The 11,397-nt window shown below is 59.3% G+C and overlaps 1 protein-coding gene across 6 annotated transcripts in view; it reads left to right on the top strand.

The window, feature by feature from the left end:
- LOC138788077 (speedy protein 1-B-like) overlaps positions 1-11,397 on the top strand; it is a 36,128-nt gene that overhangs the window by 492 nt on the left and 24,239 nt on the right. Inside the window, exon 1 of one of the 6 annotated variants that reach the window (XM_069965572.1) lies at positions 6-86. The exons of 1 other annotated variant lie outside the window; for it this stretch is intronic. The gene's annotated coding sequence lies outside the window, so the exon portion shown is untranslated. 4 more of the 6 variants (XM_069965575.1, XM_069965578.1, XM_069965571.1 and 1 more) reach the window with 4 other exon arrangements.

Below are 11,397 nucleotides of genomic sequence, written 5' to 3'. Positions count from 1 at the left end.
GAAAAAAGATACAGGCGGGAGAAGCTGACGCGGTCCAATAGGCGAGGAGGGTACGTCACTGGTTGCTAAGTAGACGGAGACAAATGGTACAAGTTCATAAAGTGTCGTTTCCACGGACAGGTCCTAGGGAGTGTGCTGACGGACTGGTCCTAGGGAGAGTGCTGACGGACAGGTGATAGTGAGTGTGCTGATCGAGGGGTCATAGGGAGAGTGCTGACGGACTGGTCCCAGGGAGTGTGCTGATCAAGGGGTCCTAGGGAGAGTGCTGACGGACAGGTGATAGTGAGTGTGCTGATCGAGGGGTCATAGGGAGTGTGCTGACGGACAGGTGATAGTGAGTGTGCTGATCGAGGGGTCATAGGGAGAGTGCTGACGGACAGGTGATAGGGAGTGTGCTGATCGAGGGGTCATAGGGAGAGTGCTGACGGACTGGTCATAGGGAGTGTGCTGACGGACAGGTGATAGTGAGTGTGCTGATCAAGGGGTCATAGGGAGAGTGCTGACGGACGGGTCCCAGGGAGTGTGCTGATCCAGGGGTCATAGGGAGTGTGCTGACGGACTGGCCATAGGAAGTGTGCTGACGGACAGGTGATAGGGAGTGTGCTGACAGACAGGTGATAGGGAATGTGCTGATGGACAGGTGATGGGGAGTGTGCTGATGGAGGGGTCATAGGGAGAGTGCTGACGGACAGGCAATAGGGAGTGTGCTGACGGACAGGTGATAGGGAGTGTGCTGACGGACGGGTCCTAGGAAGTGTGCTGACGGACGGGTCCTAGGAAGTGTGCTGACGGACTGGTCATAGAGAGTGTGCTGACGGACAGGTCCTAAGGAGAGTGCTGACGGACAGGTGATAGTGAGTGTGCTGACGGACAGGTGATAGTGAGTGTGCTGATCGAGGGGTCATAGGGAGAGTGCTGATGGACGGGTCCCAGGGAGTGTGCTGATCGAGGGGTCATAGGGAGTGTGCTGACGGACTGGCCATAGGGAGTGTGCTGACGGACAGGTGATAGGGAGTGTGCTGACGGACTGGTCCTAGGGAGAGTGCTGACGGACAGGTGATAGTGAGTGTGCTGATCGAGGGGTCATAGGGAGTGTGCTGACAGACAGGTGATAGGGAGTGTGCTGACGGACGGGTCCTAGGAAGTGTGCTGACGGACGGGTCCTAGGGAGTGTGCTGACGGACGGGTCCTAGGGAGTGTGCTGACGGACGGGTCCTAGGGAGTGTGCTGACGGACGGGTCCTAGGGAGTGTGCTGACGGACGGCTCATAGGGACGTGCTGATCGAGGGGTCATAGGGAGTGTGCTGACAGACAGGTGATAGGGAGTGTGCTGACGGACGGGTCCTAGGAAGTGTGCTGACGGACGGGTCCTAGGGAGTGTGCTGACGGACGGGTCCTAGGGAGTGTGCTGACGGACGGGTCCTAGGGAGTGTGCTGACGGACGGGTCCTAGGGAGTGTGCTGACGGACGGGTCCTAGGGAGTGTGCTGACGGACGGCTCATAGGGACCTGCTGATCGAGGGGTCATAGGGAGTGTGCTGATGGACAGGTGATAGGGAAATTGCTGACGGACGGGCCATAGGGAGTGTGCTGATGGAGGGGTCATAGGGAGAGTGCTGACGGACAGGCAATAGGGAGTGTGCTGACGGACAGGTGATAGGGAGTGTGCTGACGGACGGGTCCTAGGAAGTGTGCTGACGGACGGGTCCTAGGAAGTGTGCTGACGGACTGGTCCTAGGGAGTGTGCTGACGGACGGGTCCTAGGGAGTGTGCTGACGGACGGGTCCTAGGGAGTGTGCTGATGGACGGCTCATAGGGACGTGCTGATCGAGGGGTCATAGGGAGTGTGCTGACGGACAGGTGATAGGGAAATTGCTGACGGACGGGCCATAGGGAGTGTGCTGATCGAGGGGTCATAGGGAGAGTGCTGACGGACGGGCCATAGGGAATGTGCTGATCGAGGGGTCATAGGGAGTGTGCTGACGGACAAGCCATAGGGAGAGTGCTGAGGGACGGGTCCTAGGGAGTGTGTTGACGGACTGGTCATAGGGAGTGTGCTGATCGAGGGGTCATAGGAAGTGTGCTGACGGACGGGCCATAGGGAGTGTGCTGATCGAGGGGTCATAGGGAGTGTGCTGATCGAGGGGTCATAGGGAGTGTGCTGACGGACGGGCGATAGGGAGTGTGCTGACGGACGGGCCATAGGGAGTGTGCTGACGGACGGGCCATAGGGAGTGTGCTGACGGACGGGCCATAGGGAGTGTGTTGACGGACGGGCCATAGGGAGTGTGCTGATCGAGAGGTCATAGGGAGTGTGCTGACAGACAGGTGATAGAGAGTGTGCTGACGGACAGGTGATAGGGAGAGTGCTGACGGACGGGCCGTAGGGAGTGTGCTGATCGAGGGGTCTTAGGGAGAGTGCTGATGGACGGGCCATAGGGAATGTGCTGATTGAGGGGTCATAGGGAGTGTGCTGATCGAGGGGTCATAGGGAGTGTGCTGACGGACGGGCCATAGGGAGAGTGCTGACGGACGGGTCCTAGGGAGTGTGCTGACGGACTGGTCATAGGGAGTGTGCTGATCAAGAGGTCATAGGGAGTGTGCTGACGGACAGGTGATAGGGAGTGTGCTGACGGACGGGTCCTAGGGAGTGTGCTGACGGACGGGTCCTAGGGAGTGTGCTGATCGAGGGGTCCTAGGGAGTGTGCTGACGGACGGGTCCTAGGGAGTGTGCTGACGGACGGCTCATAGGAACGTGCTGATCGAGGGGTCATAGGGAGTGTGCTGACGGACAGGTGATAGGGAGTGTGCTGACGGACGGGCCATAGGGAGTGTGCTGATCGAGGGGTCATAGGGAGAGTGCTGACGGACGGGCCATAGGGAGTGTGCTTATTGAGGGGTCATAGGGAGTGTGCTGACGGACGAGCCATAGGGAGAGTGCTGACGGACGGGTCCTAGGGAGTGTGCTGACGGACTGGTCATAGGGAGTGTGCTGATCGAGGGGTCATAGGGAGTGTGCTGACGGACAGGTGAGAGGGAGTGTGCTGATGGACTGGTCATAGGGAGAGTGCTGACGGACAGGTGATAGGGAGAGTGTTGACGGACAGGCCATAGGGAGTGTGCTGATCGAGGGGTCATAGGGAGAGTGCTGACGGACGGGCCATAGGGAGTGTGCTTATTGAGGGGTCATAGGGAGTGTGCTGATCGAGGGGTCATAGGGAGTGTGCTGACGGACGGGTGAGAGGGAGTGTGCTGACGGACTGGTCATAGGGAGAGTGCTGACGGACAGGCAATAGGGAGTGTGCTGATCGAGGGGTCCTAGGGAGTGTGCTGACGGACAGGTCCTAGGGAGTGTGCTGACGGACTGGTCATAGGGAGTGTGCTGATCAAGAGGTCATAGGGAGTGTGCTGACGGACAGGTGATAGGGAGTGTGCTGACGGACGGGTCCTAGGGAGTGTGCTGACGGACGGGTCCTAGGGAGTGTGCTGACGGACGGGTCCTAGGGAGTGTGCTGACGGACAGGTCCTAGGGAGTGTGCTGACGGACGGGTCCTAGGGAGTGTGCTGACGGACGGGTCCTAGGGAGTGTGTTGACGGACTGGTCATAGGGAGTGTGCTGATCGAGGGGTCATAGGAAGTGTGCTGACGGACGGGCCATAGGGAGTGTGCTGATCGAGGGGTCATAGGGAGTGTGCTGATCGAGGGGTCATAGGGAGTGTGCTGACGGACGGGCCATAGGGAGTGTGCTGACGGACGGGCCATAGGGAGTGTGCTGACGGACGGGCCATAGGGAGTGTGCTGACGGACGGGCCATAGGGAGTGTGCTGATCGAGAGGTCATAGGGAGTGTGCTGACAGACAGGTGATAGGGAGTGTGCTGACGGACAGGTGATAGGGAGAGTGCTGACGGACGGGCCATAGGGAGTGTGCTGATCGAGGGGTCTTAGGGAGAGTGCTGATGGACGGGCCATAGGGAATGTGCTGATTGAGGGGTCATAGGGAGTGTGCTGATCGAGGGGTCATAGGGAGTGTGCTGACGGACGGGCCATAGGGAGAGTGCTGACGGACGGGTCCTAGGGAGTGTGCTGACGGACTGGTCATAGGGAGTGTGCTGATCAAGAGGTCATAGGGAGTGTGCTGACGGACAGGTGATAGGGAGTGTGCTGACGGACGGGTCCTAGGGAGTGTGCTGACGGACGGGTCCTAGGGAGTGTGCTGACGGACGGGTCCTAGGGAGTGTGCTGATCGAGGGGTCCTAGGGAGTGTGCTGACGGACGGGTCCTAGGGAGTGTGCTGACGGACGGCTCATAGGAACGTGCTGATCGAGGGGTCATAGGGAGTGTGCTGACGGACAGGTGATAGGGAGAGTGCTGACGGACGGGCCATAGGGAGTGTGCTGATCGAGGGGTCATAGGGAGAGTGCTGACGGACGGGCCATAGGGAGTGTGCTTATTGAGGGGTCATAGGGAGTGTGCTGACGGACGAGCCATAGGGAGAGTGCTGACGGACGGGTCCTAGGGAGTGTGCTGACGGACTGGTCATAGGGAGTGTGCTAATTGAGGGGTCATAGGGAGTGTGCTGACGGACAGGTGAGAGGGAGTGTGCTGATGGACTGGTCATAGGGAGAGTGCTGACGGACAGGTGATAGGGAGAGTGTTGACGGACAGGCCATAGGGAGTGTGCTGATCGAGGGGTCATAGGGAGAGTGCTGACGGACGGGCCATAGGGAGTGTGCTTATTGAGGGGTCATAGGGAGTGTGCTGATCGAGGGGTCATAGGGAGTGTGCTGACGGACGGGTGAGAGGGAGTGTGCTGACGGACTGGTCATAGGGAGAGTGCTGACGGACAGGCAATAGGGAGTGTGCTGATCGAGGGGTCCTAGGGAGTGTGCTGACGGACAGGTCCTAGGGAGTGTGCTGACGGACTGGTCATAGGGAGTGTGCTGATCAAGAGGTCATAGGGAGTGTGCTGACGGACAGGTGATAGGGAGTGTGCTGACGGACGGGTCCTAGGGAGTGTGCTGACGGACGGGTCCTAGGGAGTGTGCTGACGGACGGGTCCTAGGGAGTGTGCTGACGGACGGGTCCTAGGGAGTGTGCTGACGGACGGGTCCTAGGGAGTATGCTGACGGACGGGTCCTAGGGAGTGTGCTGACGGACAGGTGATAGGGAAATTGCTGACGGACGGGCCATAGGGAGTGTGCTGATCGAGGGGTCATAGGGAGAGTGCTGACGGATGGGCCATAGGGAATGTGCTGATCGAGGGGTCATAGGGAGTGTGCTGACGGACAAGCCATAGGTAGAGTGCTGACGGACGGGTCCTAGGGAGTGTGCTGACGGACTGGTCATAGGGAGTGTGCTGATCGAGGGGTCCTAGGGAGTGTGCTGACGGACGGGTCCTAGGGAGTGTGCTGACGGACGGGTCCTAGGGAGTGTGCTGACGGACGGGTCCTAGGGAGTGTGCTGATCGAGGGGTCCTAGGGAGTGTGCTGACTGACGGGTCCTAGGGAGTGTGCTGACGGATGGCTCATAGGAATGTGCTGATCGAGGGGTCATAGGGAGTGTGCTGACGGACAGGCAATAGGGAGTGTGCTGACGGACAGGTGATAGGGAGAGTGCTGACGGACGGGCCATAGGGAGTGTGCTGATCGAGGGGTCATAGGGAGTGTGCTGACGGACAGGTGATAGGGAGTGTGCTGACGGACAGGTGATAGGGAGAGTGCTGACGGACGGGCCATAGGGAGTGTGCTGATCGAGAGGTCATAGGGAGTGTGCTGACGGACAGGTGATAGGGAGTGTGCTGACGGATGTGTCCTAGGGAGTGTGCTGACGGACGGGTCCTAGGGAGTGTGCTGATCGAGGGGTCATAGGGAGTGTGCTGACGGACGGGTCCTAGGGAGTGTGCTGACGGACGGCTCATAGGAACGTGCTGATCGAGGGGTCATAGGGAGTGTGCTGACGGACAGGTGATAGGGAGAGTGCTGACGGACGGGCCATAGGGAGTGTGCTGATCGAGGGGTCATAGGGAGAGTGCTGACGGACGGGCCATAGGGAGTGTGCTTATTGAGGGGTCATAGGGAGTGTGCTGATCGAGGGGTCATAGGGAGTGTGCTGACGGACGGGCCATAGGGAGAGTGCTGACGGACGGGTCCTAGGGAGTGTGCTGACGGACTGGTCATAGGGAGTGTGCTGATTGAGGGGTCATAGGGAGTGTGCTGACGGACAGGTGATAGGGAGTGTGCTGACGGACAGGTGATAGGGAGTGTGCTGACGGACAGGTGAGAGGGAGTGTGCTGACGGACTGGTCATAGGGAGAGTGCTGACGGATAGGCAATAGGGAGTGTGCTGATCGAGGGGTCATAGGGAGTGTGCTGACGGACAGGTGATAGGGAGTGTGCTGACGGACAGGTGAGAGGGAGTGTGCTGACGGACTGGTCATAGGGAATGTGATGACGGACGGGCCATAGGGAGTGTGCTGATCGAGGGGTCATAGGGAGTGTGCTGATCGAGGGGTAATAGGGAGTGTGCTGACGGACTGGCCATAGGGAGTGTGCTGACGGACTGGTCATAGGGAGTGTGCTGATCGAGGGGTCATAGGGAGTGTGCCGACGGACAGGCGATAGGGAGTGTGCAGACGGACTGGCCATAGGGAGTGTGCCGACGGACTGGCCATAGGGAGTGTGCCGACGGACTGGCCATAGGGAGTGTGCCGACGGACTGGCCATAGGGAGAGTGCTGAGGACGGGTCCTAGGGAGTGTGCTGACGGACTGGTCATAGGGAGTGTGCTGATTGAGGGGTCATAGGGAGTGTCCTGACGGACAGGTGATAGGGAGTGTGCTGACGGACAGGTGAGAGGGAGTGTGCTGACGGACTGGTCATAGGGAGTGTGCTGACTGACGGGCCATAGGGAGTGTGCTGATCGAGGGGTCATAGGGAGTGTGCTGACGGATAGGCGATAGGGAGTGTGCCGACGGACTGGCCATAGGGAGTGTGCTGACGGACTGGTCATAGGGAGTGTGCCGACGGACTGGCCATAGGGATTGTGCCGACGGACTGGCCATAGGGAGTGTGCTGATCCAGGGGTCATAGGGAGTGTGCTGACGGACTGGCCATAGGGAGTGTGCTGACGGACGGGTCCTAGGGAGTGTGCTGACGGACAGGTGATAGGGAGTGTGCTGACGGACTGGTCATAGGGAATGTGCTGACGGACGAGCCATAGGGAGTGTGCTGATCGAGGGGTCATAGGGAGTGTGCTGATCAAGGGGTCATAGGGAGTGTGCTGATCGAGGGGTCATAGGGAGTGTGCCGACGGACTGGCCATAGGGAGTGTGCCGACGGACGGGTCCTACGGAGTGTGCCGACGGACCAGTCATAGGGAGTGTGCCGACGGACTGGGCATAGGGAGAGTGCTGAGGACGGGTCCTAGGAAGTGTGCTGACGGACTGGTCATAGGGAGTGAGCTGATCGAGGGGTTATAGGGAGTGTGCTGACGGACAGGTGATAGGGAGTGTGCTGACGGACTGGGCATAGGGAGAGTGCTGAGGACGGGTCCTAGGGAGTGTGCTGACGGACTGGTCATAGGGAGTGTGCTGATCGAGGGGTCATAGGGAGTGTGCTGACGGACAGGTGATAGGGAGTGTGCTGACGGACAGGTGAGAGGGAGTGTGCTGACGGACTGGCCATAGGGAATGTGCTGACGGACGGGCCATAGGGAGTGTGCGGATCGAGGGGTCATAGGGAGTGTGCTGACGGACAGGCGATAGGGAGTGTGCCGACGGACTGGCCATAGGGAGTGTGCCGACGGACTGGCCATAGGGAGTGTGCCGACGGACTGGCCATAGGGAGTGTGCTGACGGACCTGGTCATAGGGAGTGTGCTGATCGAGGGGTCATAGGGAGTGTGCTGACGGACAGGCGATAGGGAGTGTGCCGACGGACTGGCCATAGGGATTGTGTCGACGGACTGGCCATAGGGAGTGTGCTGATCGAGGGGTCATAGGGAGTGTGCTGATCGAGGGGTCATAGGGAGTGTGCCGACGGACTGGCCATAGGGAGTGTGCCGACGGACGGGTCCTACGGAGTGTGCCGACGGACTGGTCATAGGGAGTGTGCCGACGGACTGGGCATAGGGAGAGTGCTGAGGACGGGTCCTAGGAAGTGTGCTGACGGACTGGTCATAGGGAGTGTGCTGATCGAGGGGTCATAGGGAGTGTGCTGACGGACAGGTGATAGGGAGTGTGCTGACGGACAGGTGAGAGGGAGTGTGCTGACGGACAGGTGAGAGGGAGTGTGCTGACGGACAGGTGAGAGGGAGTGTGCTGACGGACTGGTCATAGGGAGTGTGCTGACGGACGAGCCATAGGGAGTGTGCTGATCGAGGGGTCATAGGGAGTGTGCTGACGGACAGGCGATAGGGAGTGTGCCGACGGACTGGCCATAGGGAGTGTGCTGACGGACTGGTCATAGGGAGTGTGCTGACGGACAGGCCATAGGGAGTGTGCCGACGGACTGGCCATAGGGAGTGTGCCGACGGACTGGCCATAGGGAGTGTGCCGACGGACTGGCCATAGGGAGTGTGCCGACGGACTGGCCATAGGGAGTGTGCCGACGGACTGGCCATAGGGAGTGTGCTGACGGACGAGTCCTAGGAAGTGTGCTGACGGACTGGTCATAGGTAGTGTGCCGACGGACTGGGCATAGGGAGAGTGCTGAGGACGGGTCCTAGGAAGTGTGCTGACGGACTGGTCATAGGGAGTGTGCTGATCGAGGGGTCATAGGGAGTGTGCTGACGGACAGGTGAGAGGGAGTGTGCTGATGGACTGGTCATAGGGAGTGTGCTGACAGACGAGCCATAGGGAGTGTGCTGATCGAGGGGTCATAGGGAGTGTGCCGACGGACTGGCCATAGGGAGTGTGCCGACGGACTGGCCATAGGGAGTGTGCTGACGGACAGGCGATAGGGAGTGTGCTGACGGACTGGCCATAGGGAGTGTGCCGACGGACTGGCCATAGGGAGTGTGCTGATCGAGGGGTCATAGGGAGTGTGCTGATCGAGGGGTCATAGGGAGTGTGCTGACGGACTGGCCATAGGGAGTGTGCTGACGGACGGGTCCTAGGGAGTGTGCTGATCGAGGGGTCATAGTGAGTGTGCCGACGGACAGGTGATAGGGAGTGTGCCGACGGACTGGCCATAGGGAGTGAGCTGACGGACGGGTCCTAGGGAGAGTGCTGAAGGACGGACCATAGGGAGTGTGCTGACGGACTGGTCCTAGGGAGTGTGCTGATTGAGGGGTCATAGGGAGTGTGCTGACGGACTGGCCATAAGGAGTGTGCTGACGGACGGGCAATAGGGAGTGTGCTGACGGACTGGCCATAGGGAGAGTGCTGACGGACAGGTGATAGGGAGAGTGCTGACGGACGGGTCCTAGGGAGTTTGCCGACGGACTGGTCATAGGGAGTGTGCTGATCGAGGGGTCCTAGGGAGTGTGCTGACGGACGGCTCATAGGGAGAGTGCTGACGGACGGGCAATAGGGAGTGTGCTGATCGAGGGGTCATAGGGAGTGTGCTGACGGACTGGCCATAGGGAGAGTGCTGACGGATGGGCAATAGGGAGTGTGCTGACGGACAGGTGATAGGGAGAGTGCCGACGGACAGGTCCTATGGAGTGTGCCGACGGACTGGTCATAGGGAGTGTGCTGATCGAGGGGTCATAGGGAGTGTGCTGAGAGACAGGTGATAGGGAGTGTGCCAAGGACTGGCCATAGGGAGAGTGCTGACGGACGGGTCCTAAGGAGAGTGCTGAAGGACGGGCCATAGGGAGTGTGCTGACGGACAGGTGATAGGGAGTGTGCTGACGGACGGGTCCTAGGGAGAGTGCTGAAGGACGGGCCATAGGGAGTGTGCTGACGGACAGGTGATAGGGAGTGTGCTGACGGACAGGTGATAGGGAGTGTACTGACGGACAGCTAATAGGGAGAGGGCCATAGGCAGTGTGCCGAGGGACGGGCCATAGGAAGAGTGCCGAGGGACGGGCCATAGGGAGTGTGCCGAGGGACGAGGCATAGGTAGTGTGCCGACGGACTGGCCATAGGGGGTGTGCCGACGGACTGGCCATAGGGGGTGTGCCGACGGACTGGCCATAGGGGGTGTGCCGACGGACGGGCCCCAGGGAGAGTGCCGACGAACGGGCCCCAGGGAGAGTGCCGACGGACGGGCCCCAGGGAGAGTGCCGACGGACGGGCCCCAGGGAGAGTGCCGACGGACGGGCCCCAGGGAGAGTGCCGACGGACGGGCCCCAGGGAGAGTGCCGACGGACGGGCCCCAGGGAGAGTGCCGACGGACGGGCCCCAGGGAGAGTGCCGACGGACGGGCCCCAGGGAGAGTGCCGACGGACGGGCCCCAGGGAGAGTGCCGACGGACGGGCCATAGGGAGTGTGCCGAGGGACGAGGCATAGGGAGTGTGCCGACTGACTGGCCATAGGGGGTGTGCCGACGGACTGGCCATAGGGGTTGTGCCGACGGACTGGCCATAGGGAGAGTGTCGGCGTACGGGCCATAGGGAGAGTGCTGATGGACGGGATTAGGCTCACTTCATACCCAGCCGGTTCTCAGCCATTGTTTTCAATTTAGTGTATTAGTATAGTCCAGGGGGCTGTGCAGGCATGATGGGAGTTGTAGTTTTGCAACAGCTGCAGAGCCAGGGTTCCCTACCACTGGTATAGCTAGAGTAAAAGAGAACAAAGACAGCGCTCCATGTGCAGGATCAGATGCAATGGGATGTATAGAATTTCAGTACCGGAGTGAAACCGGCTCCCCTCTCACCTGGCTAAGTTGTGCAAGATCGAGGCACAACTCTCCATGCCATGCGTATACTGAAGAAGGGAACCAGTGTGCAGCCTTCCTGCACACCCACGCCAGGGCCGTGACAAGATGCAGACCTCCTCTCCAAATTCCAGCAGGTAGAACAGACGCAGCTACTCCCAACAAATGAAGTATAAAACTACTTTATTATTCATCTGATGAAGAGACCAGTCCGGTCTAGAAACGCGTAATGCTGAGCCTTTTTTACATGTTTTTATTATTTTAATAAAGTAGTTTTATACATCAGTTGTTAGGAGTAGCTGCGCCTGTTATACCAGCTGGAATTTGGAGAGGAGGTCTGCATCTTGTTACCACTGGTATAGGCAAGTTTTTTAAAGTCATGTGACTGGGGTCACATGACCAAAAATTTTGTTGCACTAAAGTGGTGGTGCACTAAAGTGGCCATGTTTTTGTAGCGCTGGATAACCCCTTTAAACAAGGCTATAAGGAGATTGGTAAAGAGGATATTACTGGTTTTATATCATTGTGAGCAGCTTGTAAAAGATTTCATTGGGCTGGAAATCGACTTTAGGGCAGAGT

Source organism: Dendropsophus ebraccatus, chromosome 4 (assembly GCF_027789765.1).
Source record: "Dendropsophus ebraccatus isolate aDenEbr1 chromosome 4, aDenEbr1.pat, whole genome shotgun sequence".
NCBI classification, from domain to species: domain Eukaryota; kingdom Metazoa; phylum Chordata; class Amphibia; order Anura; family Hylidae; genus Dendropsophus; species Dendropsophus ebraccatus.
The sequence above is the reverse complement of the archived record's forward strand: the minus strand, read 5'-3'. Positions and strand labels throughout refer to the sequence as shown.